The sequence below is a fragment of the Rutilus rutilus genome (assembly GCF_951802725.1).
Source record: "Rutilus rutilus genome assembly, chromosome: 2".
Lineage (NCBI taxonomy): Eukaryota > Metazoa > Chordata > Actinopteri > Cypriniformes > Leuciscidae > Rutilus > Rutilus rutilus.
In genome coordinates, this window is record NC_140210.1 from 58801023 (window position 1) to 58819859 (window position 18837).

The 18837-nt window shown below is 38.6% G+C and overlaps 1 protein-coding gene, 1 long non-coding RNA gene and 1 pseudogene across 3 annotated transcripts in view; 2 read left to right on the top strand and 1 right to left on the bottom strand.

Annotated features, from left to right (window-relative positions):
* Positions 1-18837, bottom strand: part of LOC311286453 (apoptosis-associated speck-like protein containing a CARD) — a 467220-nt gene that overhangs the window by 8483 nt on the left and 439900 nt on the right. The gene's annotated exons all lie outside the window — the stretch shown is intronic.
* On the top strand, positions 15084-16306 carry LOC311286537 (microfibril-associated glycoprotein 4-like; annotated as a pseudogene). Its single transcript, XR_014630268.1, has 5 exons — positions 15084-15127; positions 15229-15429; positions 15510-15606; positions 15727-15846; positions 16223-16306. The product of XR_014630268.1 is annotated as a microfibril-associated glycoprotein 4-like (transcript).
* Positions 17016-18818, top strand: LOC311286460. Its single transcript, XR_014626560.1, has 2 exons — positions 17016-17849; positions 18624-18818. It is a non-coding gene; the product is annotated as an uncharacterized lncRNA (long non-coding RNA).

Here is an 18837-nt window from a genome sequence, read left to right on the forward strand (position 1 = left end):
CCACGATGACTTCAAGAAATACAGTGGTGCCTAGCAGAAAGCTGACTGATCTACAAATAAGAGGATTCTACTCGGATAAGATAATCTCTCTGCCAGTAACTTACTCAAGAGAATTCATCCCTGCAAACAGAGATCATATTCCCACACCAGAGACTGCCAAGTCATGGTCTCACCTTGAGCACATTGCAGATGAAATTGCTCCTCTACAGAGCTGTGATGTCGGTCTACTAATTGGCTACAACTGTCCTCAAGCTCTTGTACCAAGACAAGTGGTTGCTGGAGAAGAAAGTGAGCCCTTTGCTCAGAGAACAGACCTGGGTTGGAGTATAGTTGGTTATGGCAACCCATGTCTTGACTTTGGAGATGCTTTTGGAACAAGTCACCATGTCATTGTGAAGCAAGTGATATCAGTTCTTCCAAATCTCCCAAGCGAAGTGCACTATGTCTGTAGAGCGCAGATCAAGGAACTAATCCTTCCAACAGACGTCATCAAGGTGTTGGAATCTGATTTTGTAGAAAGGGCTTCGGAAGATGAACACCTTTCTCAAGAGGATCTTCAGTTCATGTCAATTATGGAAAGTGGCATCAGACTCAAGGAAGACGGTCACTATGAAATGCCACTTCCCTTCAAGAAAGGAAGACCAAACTTACCAGATAACAAGATATGTGGCATCCACCGTCTCAGATGTCTGGAGAAACGGTTAAAGGGAAATGAGCAGTACTACAAAGACTATAAGGCCTTCATGGATGAGACAATAGCTCGTGGAGATGCCGAGCTTGTCCCTGAAGAGGATGTCAGCAAGACTCCAGCGTGGTACATTCCCCACCATGGGGTGTATCATCCCCAAAAGCCTGGTAAGATCCGTGTCGTTTTCGACTGCTCCGTAAGGTTTCAAGGGACATCCCTGAATGACCATCTCCTGACTGGCCCAGAGTTAACGAACACCTTGGTGGTTTTGTCGTGTGGCAATTATGTGTGACATAGAACGTATGTTCCACCAGTTCCATGTTAAGAAAGAGGACCAAGATTATCTCAGATTCTTGTGGTGGAAGGATGGAGATCTTAAAGCCCAGCCCTCCATTTATCGAATGAAAGTCCACTTGTTCGGTGCAGCTTCATCACCTGGATGTGCTAACTATGGCCTGAAGCATCTTGCCGCTCAAGGACAAGAACGCTTTAGAGAAGAGACCATCAGGTTCATCCAGAAGAACTTCTACGTCGATGATGGATTGACAAGCGTAGAATCTGAAGACCAAGCAATCCAATTAGTGAAGGAAGCAAGAGAGCTTTGTCGCACAGGCAAACTTCGATTGCACAAGTTTATCTCCAACAGCAAAGAAGTCTTAGCCACAATTCCTGAGGAAGAGTGTGCTAAAGCTGTCAAGGATTTGACCATGATGTTGGGAGAACCACTGATGGAAAGAGCACTGGGGGTACAGTGGTGTGTGACTTCTGATGAGCTGCAGTTCAGAGTGGTTGTCAAAGAAAATCCACTTACACGCAGAGGGGTCCTGTCCACAGTTGCCTCTGTGTATGACCCACTTGGATTTGTGGCACCCTTCATCCTGGTAGGAAAGCAGATCCTGCAGCAGATGTGTCGTGTTAAGCTCAGTTGGGATGATCCTTTGTCTGATGACCTTCGACCCCTGTGGGAGTCTTGGGTGCAAGATCTAAAAAACTTGGCTGAGGTGAGAGTCCAAAGATGCTATCTGCCATCAGGCTTCAAGGTCCAGCATTATGAGCTCCACCACTTCTCTGACGCTAGCGTGTCAGGCTATGGAGAGTGCTCGTATCTAAGAGCAGTCAGTACATCAGGCGAGGTCCACTGCTCCTTAGTCATGGGAAAGTCCAGAGTTGCTCCTACTAAAGTCATGACTATACCAAGACTCGAGCTGTCAGCAGCAGTGGTAGCAGTCCGGACCAGTGACATGCTTAAGAAAGAACTAGAAATAGACTGCCAACAAGAATGTTTCTGGACTGATTCAAAGGTTGTACTTGGGTACATCAGTAATGAAGCCAGAAGATTTCATGTTTTTGTAGCAAATAGAGTTGAGCACATCAAACTAAGTACAGAGGCCGGACAATGGAGATATGTAGCTTCAGAAGACAACCCAGCTGACCACGCCTCAAGGGGTGTCACGGCAAAACAACTCACAGCTTCTAACTGGTTCACAGGTCCAGACTTTCTTTGGCAGAAAGAGTTACCAACTGGAGTCATGGTGGGAGAGATCGAGAGCAGTGACCCAGAGGTCAAGAAAGCTCAGGTTCATGACACTCAGGCAAAAGAAGCAAAAACACTTCTAGAGCGTCTGCACAAGTTCTCAGACTGGGCAAGATTGGTGAAAGCTGTTGCCAGACTCAAGCGCCGTGCTAAGGAAATCAAAGGTCTCAAGCCAAAGTCCTGTGAGGCCTCGAGCTTGGAGGAAAGGAAAGAGGCGGAGCTGACCATAATCAAGATGGTGCAGGAAGCAACTTTATCTCAAGAAATTCAACGCCTTAGACATCATAAGGAGACAAAGCTCAAAGACAAAGCCAACCAGCTGCACAAACTATGTCCGTTCCTAGATGATCAAGGTGTAATCAGAGTAGGAGGCCGCTTAGCTCATGCTGCCCTACATCCACACATGAGGCATCCAGCAATCCTTCCTAGAGACAGTCATGTTTCTGCATTGCTCGTCAAGCACTATCATGAAAGAGTGTACCATCAAGGTCGAGGAATGACTATTAATGAACTCCGAGCCAATGGCATATGGATCTTGGGTTGCAGCAAGCTTGTTTCATCCCATATTCACAAGTGCACAAGTTGCAGAAAGTTTAGAAGATGCACAGAGCAACAAAGGATGGCAGACCTTCCAGAAGAGCGGATGGAAACAACTGCTCCATTCACTTACTGTGGAATGGACTGCTTCGGACCGTTTCACATTAAGGAAGGAAGAAAGGAGCTAAAGCGTTATGGGCTGTTGCTCACCTGCATGTGTTCCAGAGGAGTTCACATTGAAGCACTTGATGACTTGACCTCAGATGCCTTTATCAATGCTCTGCGTTCATTCATCGCCATTCGTGGATCAGTAAGGCAGATAAGGTGTGATCAAGGGACAAACTTTGTTGGAGCAAGGCGTGAGTTCATTGAAGCATTGAAACAGATGGATCAAGAGGAGCTCAAAGATTTGGGGTGCGAGTTCGTCATGAACACCCCGGCCTCAAGTCATATGGGTGGGGTCTGGGAAAGACAGATCCGCACTATCAGAAGTGTCCTGGCGTCCATTCTACAACAGTCATCCAGACAACTTGACTCCTCTTCCCTAAGAACATTTCTATATGAGGCCATGGCGGTTGTGAATAGCAGACCTCTAACCACTGATAATCTGAACGATTCTACTAGTCCAGAGCCCTTGACACCAAACCACATCTTGACCATGAAATCCACAATCATTCTCCCTCCTCCTGGAAAGTTTGTCAAGGAGGATCTCTACCTCCGCAGAAGATGGCGCAGAGTTCAACTCTTAACCAACAACTTTTGGGTACGATGGAGAAAGGAGTACCTCTTAAATCTCCAACACAGACAGAAGTGGACCAAAAATCGCAGAAATGCAAAGGTCGGTGACATTGTTCTGTTACAAGATGCTGCTACACCACGAAACCAATGGAAGCTAGCAAGAGTCATCGAGGTGTATCCTGGAAGCGATGAAAGAGTGAGGAGACTCAAGTTACTCATCAGTGACTCCTCCCTGGATGGAAGAGGAAAGCGTACATCCAAACCTGTTTACCTGGAGAGACCCATTCAGAAAACAGTTACATTGGTAGAAGCAGACTGATGGTTCTATCATACACTCAAACACAGTTTATTAGTTGTTTATTAGGATAGAGCTTAGTTTAGTTTATTAGGATAGAATTCATTTTAATTTATTCATGCAATATGTTTGTCTCCAAGTTTAAGAAATCACTTGTGATTTGGTGGGAGTGTAACTGCCTGTCGCCAGTTTATTTCTGTATTAGCACTTTTACTATTTTGTTTCTTCTGAATTTAATGTTAAGAGTAAGACGGAACTAATTATTGGTTCCGCCCAGAGGTTTCCGGCCGGGCGCTTTTGAGCGACGCACGGAGAAAAACTTTACGGCGAAAGAGACTGATTATTCCCAGGGGGGCAGCGTTTCATATTATGTTGAAGCTTCCCCGGGCGCCGCCATTGGCTATCAGACCATCACCTGCTGTTAGCATCCCATTGACTCCCATTCATTTTGGTGTCACTTTGACAGCGAATAACTTCACATCTGAGGCGTTTAAAGACTCCATTTGTCCATTATTTATTTCTAAAGAAACACGAAAATATATAAAAGGCTCCATTACTTTGTATCTTACGTTATGGCGCCGTAGAAACAGTTTTTGTAAAAATAGGCTAACGATTGCGTCATAACCACGCGACTCTCTGTCGCACAGTAGAGAGATTACCGTATGGACAGGAGGAGAAGCTCGCGGGCAATCGGAGGGACATGGAGGCAAAATGACAAAATAATGAATTAGAATACTTAGCAAAAGTTTCTCCTGCTCCTAGCTCATGGACACCTCCTACTCACACTCTCCGTCTCTGCAAGTTTCGGAAGGGAATGATTCAGATTTCGCTTGGCACAGCTACTAGAAGACAGACGGTTTGCTCACGTCACATCTACGTCGTCAAGCTCAGTGTGAGTCTGCGCAGTACGCTCGACCATCAGGAAGTTAGTGCCTCTAATTGACTTCACTTGTCTCCGTTGAATCCAATGGGGTCGCTGTGTCCAGTTTATATACTGTCTATGATTATTCCGCTGTTGTCGTGTTTAAGTGCATACATTTACAAGAAAATAGACAGAAGAAGATACGGGAGATCTGAAAGGATGTTTAGCACCTCTTTGTGATAAGCAGCAATGAGGTTTGTTAACTGTTTATTTTGCTATAAGGGTGTTTGTGTTGACATATGTTTTTCATGTGCCATTTTTTCTGATGTATAACATATAAAGTGTCTAGCTGTATATGAGCTGGATTATAACACAATATGTTGAGACATGCATTAGCATTATTTTGTTAATTTATTTATTTATTTATTTTCTTTAAACCAGTTCTCACGGGTTGACCAACATTAAAGCCCTGTAAACCAAGACCTCTTGCCTCATGCCTGTCACTGGGGGAGCTACAGATACCATAGACTGTAAAGTCCTGTATGCACTGTACATTTAAAAACTAATTTTAAGCTAATTGTAATATGCTAATCCTTTTAAAAGTCATCTTTTAAATATTACATTAATCTTATAAATATTGAACTCTTGCTGAGCTTAACAACACTACATATCCATGGTGATAATATTATCATCTAAACATATTTTTCTCATGACTATTTCTGCTGTTTCAAATGTGTTAAAATAAATACACATTTACAGCAATCACAGAAAACGAATGTTAAAGAGTTAAAGGTCAAGAGCCCAAATAAAGCTGACACTAATCACGATTCTGGTGACTTTAAATGAAACATTCAATGAATCGTCAACACCAAAACCTGTTAATTCTCAATAAGAGCTTCTGTAGAGTCTGACAGAAATAAAGTTAATCTGGTTATTAATAACACGTGAAAGCAGCATTTGAAAAAGACATTGAAAAAGAGGCATGATGTGATTGGCTGCCAAAAAACACCCGTTAATCTTTAAGTTTTCATGAATTAAGATTTAATTTATTTATTTGAATGTATTGCTTTATTTATTTTAGAGCATTTTATGGGATACCATATAAAATATACCTATAATTTTTTTTCATAAACACAAACTCTCCTCCATCCAGTGCTATTCTATCCAGAGTTACACTTGAACACACATTGTGTGTTAAAAATATACACAACATGTGTCAAAATACCATCAACACATGCTGTGTGTTGTTTTTTAACACATCTCTTTTTAGAGTGTAACTAATTGAATTAAACATTTTACCTCAGTAATACAACTAAATACAATTACATTAATTTTGTAATTTATTAACAGAAATTTCATTTCACGTAACTATTTACTCCTCAAAAAAAATTTCCTCAAAAATACATTTTGTTCTAAAATAGATATTGATCAAATTCTTGAAATAAATTACCCCCTCAATGTTGTTTAATTCGTTTTTTTTTTTTTTACATTGCTTTTAACATTCATCGCTGGGGGAAAACATATCCTTTTAATGTAATCTGTACAAGTAGTTCAAACTAATATCATTTATAATGCAATCATATCTGACGTAAAGCTTCATTGTTAAACACTTCACTTAAAATATGTATATGAATTTCTTTGAATTTTTATTGAATTGCAATTCTGCTTCCTTTAATTCAAATTCGAATTGTAATTCTAGATCCTGTTTTTGACATCAATTCAAATTCAATTCAAATTCAAGAATTGAATTGGAATTAAGGAGTCATTCTCAATTCAATTCTGAATTGTGCACAAGCCTGTGAGCCGGGGCCTGCAACATGTACTTGAACCTCTGTTCATTATTGTTTTCGTTATTAAATAAAAGAAAGAGTCATCGTCTGCCTCCTTCCTTGACAATCCCGTTAAAGATTTTTTTCTCACTAAGAAAAAATGGTTCTTTTAAAAAATGTAGCACTGAAAGAGTCTTTCTTTGGGGAACCAAAAATGGACCTTCTGGCATCGCTTTTAAAACCAACCTTTTGCAACCTTAGTGTAGGCCTAAATGGGCACATGATTTCTGTCTTTCTTTCATTTATGATAGAGTCGTAGCTGCTACAAGCCTGAGAAACCCTGTTATATCACGTCACAGCCGGACATTAAAAAGTCTGTTGATTTTGTCCATTCTGCCTTTGATTTTATGCTGGATCTCACCATATCGTACAATCAGACAAGCAACAACGGTACAGCATGGAACAATCACACACTGTGCACCAGGTTAGTTATAATATGGACGCATCAGGACACAAGAATTAACCCATTAACTCAATCATGTCATATCAAAAGATTAATTTTTCCAGTTTGCAATAATTAATCCGATGAGATTAACACATCTGACATGATGTATATAGACAGGCAGAAGTTTATTTGAAGATTTGATCAATATATATAACCGTAAATCAAAAGACCAAAACCAAAGATAAACACTGATTTACACACATCGAGAAAAGTAAAACCTTAAACCTTTACATCTGTCATATAGTGAGAACAAAAGCAGATAATTGTCTCCCAAAAACACTAGTGTTTCTAAGACTCACGTTTGATCTTCATGATGGTGGATTTCATACTGAGGGAGAAACTGTTCTTCCAGCTGGACCAAACAACACCAATGGTGTGATGTGTGTTGTCGTCTCCCCGCAAATACACACTGTTAGACCTTACCGGGTTTTTTTACAGTAAAATACTGGCAACACTGTTGCCAGTAAAATACTGTTAATTGTACAGTTCTTTACTGTAGTCTAGTTTGTTTCTGTAAAAATGCACTAAATTCTAATTCAAATGAACTAATTACACTTGCAGAAACCGACTGCTTTAAATTGACCAACTGTCATTTAAATGTATTAACTAAAATTTATAATGCATTAATAATGTGAGCAAAGTAAAACTGTGAACTTCTTTCATTTGAGACCACTAAAAAACTATTGTACATAAAAAGATTTCCACTGGACCAGCAACTACACAGTCACCGCCTGTTAAATAAAGCAACATGCAGCATATCATCAATGTTTGTAGATCTTCTCCTGGACTGAAGCACAGGCTCTACTCTTCTGCACAATGGTGACCCACAAAAACAATTTTACAGTAAACTACTGGTAACAGTGTTGCCAGTATAAAACAGTTTTATAACTTACAGTTTATTACTGTTAAAATACATTTTGTGGGTGTGTCTTTTTATCTTACACTGTTAACCCTTTCAACCCCACAGGGAAATCCACAGAGTAAAAAGTAACATTGAGACAGTGTTGCAGTGAGATAATTAAGGGAATATGTAAGTGATTGTTGAGCATTAGTGATGAACACCTGCTGTTAATAAGCAGAATCACTGAAGAAAAGAGAAACACAAGAACAGAAAATAGAGAAACACAATAACTACGACTGACTTCCAGCCATTACACATTATTACACTTATTATTAACCAGTATGACTTTATTTCTGTCATACAGAAGTTGTTATTGAAAATGTTTGTTTGAAGTTACCATTATAGAGATCAGTGCTTGCTTTAGTTGGGATGCTGATGCTAAAACATTCATTTTTCTTTTGCTGCTTGAGCTGTGTTTTTGCAAGTCACACTTGTGCACACACAGTTTATGAATGATTGTGGTTGTAATGCTTATGATGACAAAATCATCATATTGCCTGTTCATTCACTAAAGAATTAATTCTTATTCAATCAGAGTTTTATCCTCGATCAAAAGTGTTACATTAGCACCACTGTGAAACTACAGCAATAAATTACTATGACTCTTTTTTTTAACACATCATGCATAAACCAAAAAAAACCAGAGCTACACTATGTTTTAGAAACACAGAGATATCACAATTTAGCACATTAATCTCAACAATGGTGGCAATATTTCTTTTTTTTATTATTATTCATGCAGCAGTGCATGCTGGGAGTTTTATATTATCCTGGAACCCAGCATGCATTGCGACATGAAACTTTTCACCATTGTTGAGATTCATGTGCTGATTGTTGATGTCTGTGTGTGTCTGAGTCAAGCAGGAGAAAACTAAAATTGAATGCACTATATGATTGTTATTTTTCAGAAGACCTGATAACAGAAATATTGATTTCATTTTGTAGATACACAGATTTATGCTAAATATGATACCCATAATTTCAATGAATATATACAGGAATAATCTGAAAATCAGACATGTCCAGGATGATTATGACATCATCACAAAAGAATAAAAACACCTTATAAACTTTCTCTTGACTTTTTCTTGCCACAACAAATGTGTTTTATAAACTCACTGTTACAGCAGTCAGAGAGAGATGAATGATAAGAAGTCAATGGACAAGAGACCAACTAAAGCAAATACTGATCTCCATTATGGTGACAACAAATTTTATTATTAACTAAATCTTTGTTAATTCTCAACAAGAACTTTTGTACATGTATGAAAGAAATAATCGTAAACTGGTTTGTAAATTGGTTTCACACTCAGTGTTGCTGGAAGTCAGTTGTAGTTTTTGTGTTTCTCTTTTTTTCTGTTCTTGTTTGTCTCTCTCCTTCAGTGATTCTGCTTATCAGGTGTTCATCAGTGTCTCAATTCACTCACTTCTTTTCATTCACTCTGTCAAGTGGACTATATTAGTGAACTAATGTAGGGAATGGTGAATGAGGGTATAGGGTGTGATTGTGAAAACAGACTCTGAGTGTCGATTTTGAGCACTGTTCATTTACAGTATATTCCTGTAGGCTATTTTTGTTTTCTACGGTATATTACTGTTTTAATGGAAAATGGTATGATATTGTCTGAATTACGCCTTTTTTTACAGCAAGGGTTAACAGTGCATGACCTGACCTGATAGAAACAATTGATGACTTTGACATTTGAAAATGTTTGTAGTTGACTGACTTGAGAGACCAAATAACAGGCCTGAAAAGCAGTGAGACTCAGGGCCAGTGCCCTTCAAATTATTAGATAAGAAGATGAGATTGTGGCTTACGTAATATTTTGTTTCAGAGGCAGAGAAAGAGGTCTGGAGGAAATTTGGCTAAGGGACGGCATTTGGGTTAATGTTAAATTGATGCACGAGTTGGATAATGCATCAAAAGGGGGAAGTGGGTTGAGTGGTTTTCATAGGAAAAAGGACTCTGAGTGCTATTAAGTGAGCAATAAATTATCCAGTGATAATGATTCAGTTTGTGAAATGAGAAGAAACTTATGGTTTATTGGCCAAATGTTGAGCATATCATCAGCAAGCTAAACAAATGGAAAATTCCACAGGTCACACGAAAAGGACAAACGGCTAGACAAGCGGTCACTAACAAAAATGCTTAAGGTCCCCATTCACAGGTGACAGCAGGCAGGAAATGGTTTATTCAAGTGGAGGTGCGGTCGTGATCTAAGGGAAAATCTTGTAAGGATCGGAAAATGTTCGGAGGGTGTGAGACCTGGGTCCACGCCTCTCACCTTAGACTACACCAACCAACCTCAGCAACCCCACGCGCCGACGCGGAGGGCAGTGAGGGATCAAGGAACGTGCTGGTAACGTACCTCCCTTGTCTACGAGGGAAAATCCTCTCTACGGCATGCAAAGTGTCATATTGGTGAAAACGGAACGTCCATGGGGTCCAACAGACCTGGAGGAAAATGTTGACCAATTAATGGTTGAAGAAAAGTTTTATGATTTTATTTGATTGAATCAAACTAGGGATTAGAATTGATATAGATCTAATGATTTGATTGGTGTAATAAATAGAGCTTACTAAGTAAAACCATTGCCAGATTGAATTAAAAGTTGACAAAATACGGTTAGGAAATTTTAGATGGGCGTGGATTAATGGAAAAGACTGAATGTATAGGAGTTATGATTGTATTTGTTATTCTGATAATTTTGTTATTCATGGGGGATACGAGAAAACTGGAATGTCTGTTCAATTGGCGAAAATGACAGCCTATCCCAAGGATGAACAAAATTAGGCAGACGACACAAGTAACAGAAGCTACAGTAACGTGGTAAATGGGAGTGTTTTTCTTTATTTTCTTATTTTCCTATTGTCTTATTTCCTTATGTTTTGTTTTCAAGGACGAAGATATGTAAAGAGGGTTAAAAGCAGCAGCCATCCGTGTCACGAGGTGGCGTACAAGGACAGGGTTTGAAATGAGGGGGTTTTTATCTTACTTTTATCTTTTCCTATGATGTTTTTCCTTCTAAAATATAATCTATGCTATTTCTTGTTTATACTGAGGTGACTGCGGGTCCGATCTGTAGTATTGGGGGTGCGATAACAGTGCTTATCCATTCAGCCCAGCTTCGGATAAACCTTTACTTGCTTGCTATAAAATTAAGGGCCTATCCTTACAAAACAGCCTAAGATTATTTCCTTTTAATCTTTTTTTCCTACAAGTTTAAGAAGAGTGATCAGTTATATGAAAATCAGAAATGAGAAGTATAAGTGTGATGTAAGACTTAAACTTGGTACATTTTATTGTTTTGAGTGTGTTTTGACTGATCAGTAATCAATGAATGATAAAAAGGGGGAATTGTAATGGGAAATTTTGATTTCCATTGATCTTTAACATATATTGCAAAGTAATGTGTCCCATGTCCATATTGTGGAATGTGAACAGGATATATGTATGTATGTACATCTGTCTCCATGCAGAGTGAGCCAGGATGGGGATAGCTGAAGAGTGACCATCTGACCTTAGAGGTCAGGATGCATCTAAATTTGTTGGTCCCAGTGTCAGAAGTAGTGATGAATAGGAGCATGTGCAAGTGTGTGTCAAAGTTAGTGGAAAACTACTAGGAAAAGCAACAGCTGAAGGAGACCTTGGTAAAGAATATAAAAGGTCGCGCACAGCTCCTCCTCCTTGTCTTACACTCTGCAGATAGGCAGGCTCTGAATGTCTGTATGACTGTCTGACCTTCTCTTGCAAGAGAATAAATACTTTTTAAAAGACTATTTGATTTCAGAGTGTCTCTTACGCAGTGATGAGTGTTTAATGAGATCTTTGCCACAACAGCTTTTATCAGTAAGAGCATCTGTCATTTCAGTCACTCTTGCACTGCACAATGTTGAAATACTAATTGGTGATAAGTTAAATGGTTAGCAGAATACTCATAAACTATAAAAATAAGTAAGTTCTTTTGTTAATATCACAATAATAAATATCTGTGCGACCACCAAAAGAAATGCCTAAAAATTCAACAATTCGATTGGTCAAAAATGTACATCTATTGCATTTTTTCATGAAGATTTTCAATGGAGAATTTATACCCATCAGTTTTAATAATTAAAATGATTACTTATTTCACATGGCCATAACAAACCACATTGACACATAATGAGTTTGTTGCAGTTTTTTAAAGTTTATTGTTGGTTCATTTCAACCGTTACTTTAAATTGACCCAAAACAAAAAAGAAAATAACTGATGAGATCACACAAAATATCAGCCATACATATTCTTTTATGATTTACTAAGTTACACTGTTAACAGAGGAAAGGAAACCCTTGAACCTTAATTTCTTTCTTTCTGAGAAATACTGAAATGTTTTTTCGAAGGTCTAAGACACATGTTTGATCTTCATGCTGATGGATTTCATACTGACATCATAATTATTCTTCCAGGTGTACCAAATAATTCCAATGTACCAATAATTTCCATTGTAGAAATGATTTCTACCTTTGGCATTTTCCCCCCATATATACACACCGTTGGGGTTTGCATAGGTACAGGCTTTGTACCAAAATGCCCCGAGACACAGTTTGGCACAGTTCTTCTCATAGACGTCTTGGTCTTTGTCAAAGGTGGTGAACTTCTGTCCATTATTGTAGGTCAGAGAGTCGCCTGCAGAGAGGAGGAACATCATTAAAGATATTATCATCATATGCAGATGAAGAATATTTCAGTGAAATTACAAAACATTTGATAGCGCATGAACAAGTGCACTCGAGTGTGAAAGTATGAAAGTGTCCTACCAGCTCCTCCATCAGTGAACCCTGAAACTTGCAGTTTATACCCGTCAGATTCAGGACCCACAGAGAAGGACGAGTACAGAGCAAAACCCTTCCTTCCTTCAAAGTCCTCCAGATCCACTCTCAGCATGTACTTTCTGTTACGTGTCAGCTGGTACATGTTCTCCAGCCCTGTTCACACACACACACACACACACACACACATGAAGAACATGTTCAACCAAACACTGGACATGAATATCAACACTTCTATCAAAACCATTTCTTGACACCAAATGCCAATGTTTAAAGATCTTACCCAGCCAGTATTCGCCCTCGGTTGCCCCAAATCCTCTCTTGTACTGATTCCACGGCTGATAGAAATTAATACTGCCGTCCATTCTCCTCTGAAACACCTGTGATGGGTTTATATAGAATATATGATTCAAAAATAAAGTTACATGGTAAGCAGGCTTGAAACGCATGTCATACAGTTTCCAAAAACTGTGCAAAAAATGTCAATCCTTAACCGTTTCATAGTGGTCACTACAGTGGACAGCTATTCAAAAAGCATTTTCTTGCGTATGCATGGGTTTTCATGGCACGTCAACCTCTTCATTGGACCCCGGTGCATCATCCTATACACTGCCACCAAGTGGCAAGCCGTTGTGTGTCGATTTTTCCCCCTCCAAACCAAGAAGGCCGACAGCCAGTCAGAAATCCCAAGTTTCTAAGGAATATCCACCCATTCCTTCTAGCCTAGGAGACTCTTGCAAGTAAAAAAAAATGTTGTGGCATCAAGCAATATCTAATGAGTCATATCACAGTTACATTTCCCAAGTATTTTTAGATTGGGAGAAAATTCTGATTAATCATCTGTCCACTATAGTGGACCTCATGCATTACTAGCTGTGTTTCAGCTGCAACTCATACTATTACTTTAACTGATGTTACATTTGCACATAACATCTCAAAATTCTACATGTGTAAATAACATCTCAATCTGTACTCCTGTTAATAACATATCTGTACATTCATTAAACTTCATTACACAGTATATATATTTTTTCAGTCTACATTTCTCACTGTACTATATAGCATTATTTAAATTTAGTTCCTCTTTAAAATAGTATTGTGCTAGATTACATTTTATTGTGTAATTCCTTTGTATGCCTGCACTGGAAGCACATGTCACCAAGCAAATTCCTTGTGTGTGTAAATATACTTGGCAATAAAGCTCTTTCTGTGTTTCCATTAATAACCACCAAACAACAATTACTGGCAGGATCTAAAAATGCCATGAACTGCATATTCTTGAATGAGGGCTCCCTCTGTTGACGGACAACAGGGTTCACAGGCAGACTCATGGTGTGTGTCGATCAGATGAGTTTGAGCGTGGATGGCTCTATGGTGTCAAAATCATTCCAGTGCACTGAAATGTCATGTTTTCTTCACATATATTTCACATATAGTTTCTTCACATATATTCTCCAAAGCTGACAGAAATAGAGGACAAGTATATATCCATAAAGAACAAAGAACCTTCAACATCCATGGAATCTTTTCAAAAGACAAAATCTTCTTTATTGTGGAAAAAGGTTCTTTAGATTTTGTAAATGTCCTTCATACTAGTAAAAAAATGGTTCCTTCAAGAACTGTTTACTGAATGTTTCTTTGGGGAACCAAAATGTAATCTTAATAAAGAGTACACTGTAAATGAACAACAAACATTTAAAACCAGCAAAGAACCGACGGAACTACATACTAAAAAGCCATGGAGAGAAGATGAGTTTTGAGACAGGGTCTGGACTCAGATAAAGTGGAAGCCGTTCTAATGTGATCTGGTTATTCCAAAGAGTGAGGCCAGACACTTCAAAGGCTCTATTTGCCCTGGTCTTCAGGCGGGTTTTGGGGATCTTAAGGAAGAATTTGCCCTCCGATATTAGTCCTCTCATGGGAGTGTGTAGGGGTGGAGTAGATTTGTCAAATAACAAGGTGCTAGATTATTAAATGATTTGTAAACAAGGAGAAAGATTTTAAACTCGATTCTATAATGAATCGGCTGCCAATATAGGGATCTCAGAAGGGGCATGATGTGATCAAATTCTTTTACAAAGTTTTGTAGGCGGGAGATATGAGTCTTAGATATGCAGTAGTAGAGGGAGTTGCAATAATCCAGTTGAAAAGTGATAAAAGCATGGATAGCAACCTCTAGATAGCCCTCAGAAAAAAAGGTTTGATTATAGAGAGAGAGTACAGATCCTACGATGAACCTACGACAGTACTGAATTGTATGTCAAATTTCAGACAGTTTTTGAATTCCTCACCCAAATTATGAAGGATGGATGAATTAAAAAAAACTAAAGATTGAGTAGATTTTGTGCCCCTGAGTTACTGTTTTATTCTCCAACATTTAACACAGACAGTCTGGGCATTCAGAAGTTCTTACAATTCTTAACAAATTTTTAGATCCAAACCTTATCTTTGCTGTGAAACTGCTGAGGAGAGATTGAGAAGATGGCAGTAAGTTCACTGGTTTCCTTCATTGTGTCAATCACATTTTTAGAGACAAGTCCACCTTGATTTCAGTGTGATGTTCATCTCTCTCTTTCCGTCTCTTGTAGATGAAGGTGTTTTTGGTGGTTCTTCTCCCGGTTGTTTTGAGCAGTGACTGTAAATTCATGCCATTCGACTGTTCTGATGTCTATAAATCAGGAGAAACAGTCAGTGGGATTTACTCCATCTATCCAGCAGGAGACGTTCCTGTCTGGGTTTACTGTCACATGGTCTCAGATGGGAAAGATGAAGACAATGGAGGATGGACGGTACGAATGTGACTTTAGATCATCAAACACACATCAGAACATACATTATGAATCATATATTCTATATAAACCCATCACAGGTGATTCAGAGGAGAATGGACGGCAGTGTGAATTTCTATCGTCCGTGGAATCAGTACAAGAGAGGATTCGGGACTGTGGAGAGCGAATACTGGCTGGGTAAGATCTCACAGCGTGTGTCCGTTTGTGTGGATGATCATGTGTTTGGTTGAACATGTTCTTCGTGTGTGTGTGTGTGTGTGTGTGTGTGTGTGTGTGTGTGTGTGTGTGTGTGAACAGGGCTGGAGAACATGTATCAGCTGACACGTAACAAAGTACATGCTGAGAGTGGATCTGGAGGACTTTGAAGGAAGGAAGGGTTTTGCTCTGTACTCGTCCTTCTCTGTGGATTGTGAAAGAGTTTGTACAAAATTGATATCCATTTATTACTGTAAGCTATAAGCTATGTGAGCACATGGAAAACAGAATCCATACCGGACTTGTTTATTAGTGACAGTAGTCTTTAGGTCTTAATAAGAGTATGATCTTGCTTCGATTCCTGCTTCAGTTCCTACATCAAATAAGTAAACTGAGATGTTCTCTTTCCATACAACAAAAAAATGTATAGCCTATATATACATATTATACATACTGTGGGATTCCAAAATTTATTAAAAGGTTTAATTTAGGTTTACATTGAATTTAGATTATTAGCAGAGTTTTCTAGCAAAAAGACTCCGGTCAGTCCTGTTTTACTGAAACTCTTAATGACTCTCGGATTTTGTGTTTTAACAAGAGAGTCCTGCCAGTCCTGTACTCGGGTCTCAGCATTTTAATAGATATGCTGAGTGAATTAGGGTGGGCAGCACTCTCAGTCTAGAACCGGTTCCTAAACCTGTCTATTTTGGTTCCTGCCCCTAAATGTATATAAACTGTAAGAGAACATTCACATTCAGACTTGGTGACTGCAGCGACCGACAGCTCGTGTTCTCAATAAAGAATCCTGCTGAAGAAACAACCAAGTCTCCTGGTCTTTCGATTCTAAGTTCACAACAATACACACACCTAGCTACAGTAACAGGGAATGTTTAATTTCAGGAATTTCTTGGGAATGCTCAGAGAACATTAAAAAGTAACATTTTCATGTTTGCAATTTGATAAAATGTAATGTTTCCTTAACGTTTGCATAACCAAGAAACATTTCCAAAACAGGAAAACCGCTGGATGCGGCAAAATGTGGTGTAAGACTTTTGCTGACAAATAAACAGGGATATCTGTGTTAAGAAAAACGTACACGTTGTTTATTTAGGATTTTATTTATAGGGAAAATAAATAAGTTTATAACCAGTTGAACTGAATTCCTCATTTACTGTTTCTGAGGTCTATTGTGAAGATAAACAAATCCACATCAACACATAATGCTTTTCATTGCTGGAGTTTATTGAAGTTTATTGTTGATTTGTTTCAGTTGTAGATTTAAAAGTGACCCAAAACAAAGAAGAAAATAATTGACGAGATTACACAAACAACAGCCATATATCCCAAGTTAACATATATCCCATGATTTACTTAGTTTCACAGATAGTGTTCCGACGGGTCGTCCGCGGGACATAGGGTGATTTGAAGGGTTAACTTTATGAAAGACAAAAAAAAAAAAAAAAAAAATTTTACAAGTCGCATATCTATGGAAAGCTGAGATTCTTGTGATTCTAACGATATAAGCCATTTTAGGATACAATAAACACAGCGGGTACAATCTGTGTCTTTGTCAGACCACCAACAGCCAAATAAACAAACAGGAAGTGGAAGACACTTGCCTAAAAAGCCTTCTGTTCGTCCACTGATCCATTACATTGCAACAACAATGGTTTAGTTACACTGTAAAGGCTCCATACAATCAATTTAGCGAAGTATTTAGTCCATAACACATTTATATATCAATAAACATCCACTTACTGTGAATAGTAGCATTCCAAGTTAGCCGACAGAGCTCTCAAAACTATCGAACATACTATGGTAAATCTTCAAATTACATGTCAATATTACAGCTATTTTGACTTCAAAATGGCCGCTGACCCCTGAACTTTTGAGTGACAGCGGATTTCAGCGAATCACGGAGTTTAAGGGGGGTTTTTCCTCCAGCCTGAGCCAGTCAGAGCGCATTAGGGACACGGTCCATCCTTTCGCTTTGACGGACATTTGGCTACTCCAATTGGAGCAATGTTAGAAATGATTGACGTTTTGAATAGCCAATGATCTCCTGAAGACATTGATATGCAATTTTTATGGGAAGGATTCAAACAGCGTCAGCAATGACGTTGCGCAATGTTTGTTGTCGATCGTGCGCTCGTGCGCAAAGCTGCGCTCGCTATAGCAAATGACTTTGGAAGGCTATTTTGATGGGAAATCGTCTCTTTTGACAAGTAAGTGTGTTATTATACATATACATGCAAATATAACATATTTAACGTGTTTTTCTGAGTATCTTATGTTTGTGTTTCACTGTTTTGAGATGGCCAATGCTAACTGGTGATGGCTAAGCTTGTTCTCAAGCGTAACGTTATGTGTGCATTGAGCGCTCATGTTACTGTTGTGTTGGACATTTATCAGTTTGTTTATGTCCCTGTGTGTCTTTATTCACGGATTTGTGTTTGTCCGTGTTTGTTTGTGTGTGTTTGGTGCTTTTAGCGCTCTTGTTATTGTTATGATGGGTGCGTGAATCGCTGTTTATGTCCCTGTTTGTCTTTATGCACGGGTGTGTGTGTGTGTGTGTGTGTGTACTTGTTTTCATGACAACTGAGGACATTTTTATGATAACACACCTGCAAATGAGGACACTCGGGAAAATAGGTGATTTATGAGGACATTTTGGGTGTCCTCATTTTTCAAATGGCTTTAAAAACATACTAAGCAGTGTTTTTTATTAAATGTAAAAATGCAGAATGTTTCCTGTGATGGGTAGGTTTAGGGATAGGGGCAGTGTAAGGGGATAGAATATACAGTTTGTACAGTATAAAAACCATTATGCCTATGGAATGTCCTCACAAATCACATAAACATGGCTGTGTGTGTGTGTGTGTGTGTGTGTGTGTGTGTGTGTGTGTGTGTGTGTGTGTGTGTATATATATAAAATAGTACACAATACATAAAAGATATAAATTATTTGTTTGTTTTTTTTTGCTTTTTTTATATCACAGAAAAACATCTGACATTGAACTGGATGAAGAAGAGTCAGCAGAAAGCCATATGATGGACATCAAAGAGGAACCCTATCCTTCACCTTCCTAGAGAGGTTCAATAACCAAAGAAAAACCTAATCATAAATTTGTTAATAGTTTGATATATATGTAGTGTATAAAATACTAATATTAAATAATATTTTAATACCATAACACTTGTTTTGTATTGTTA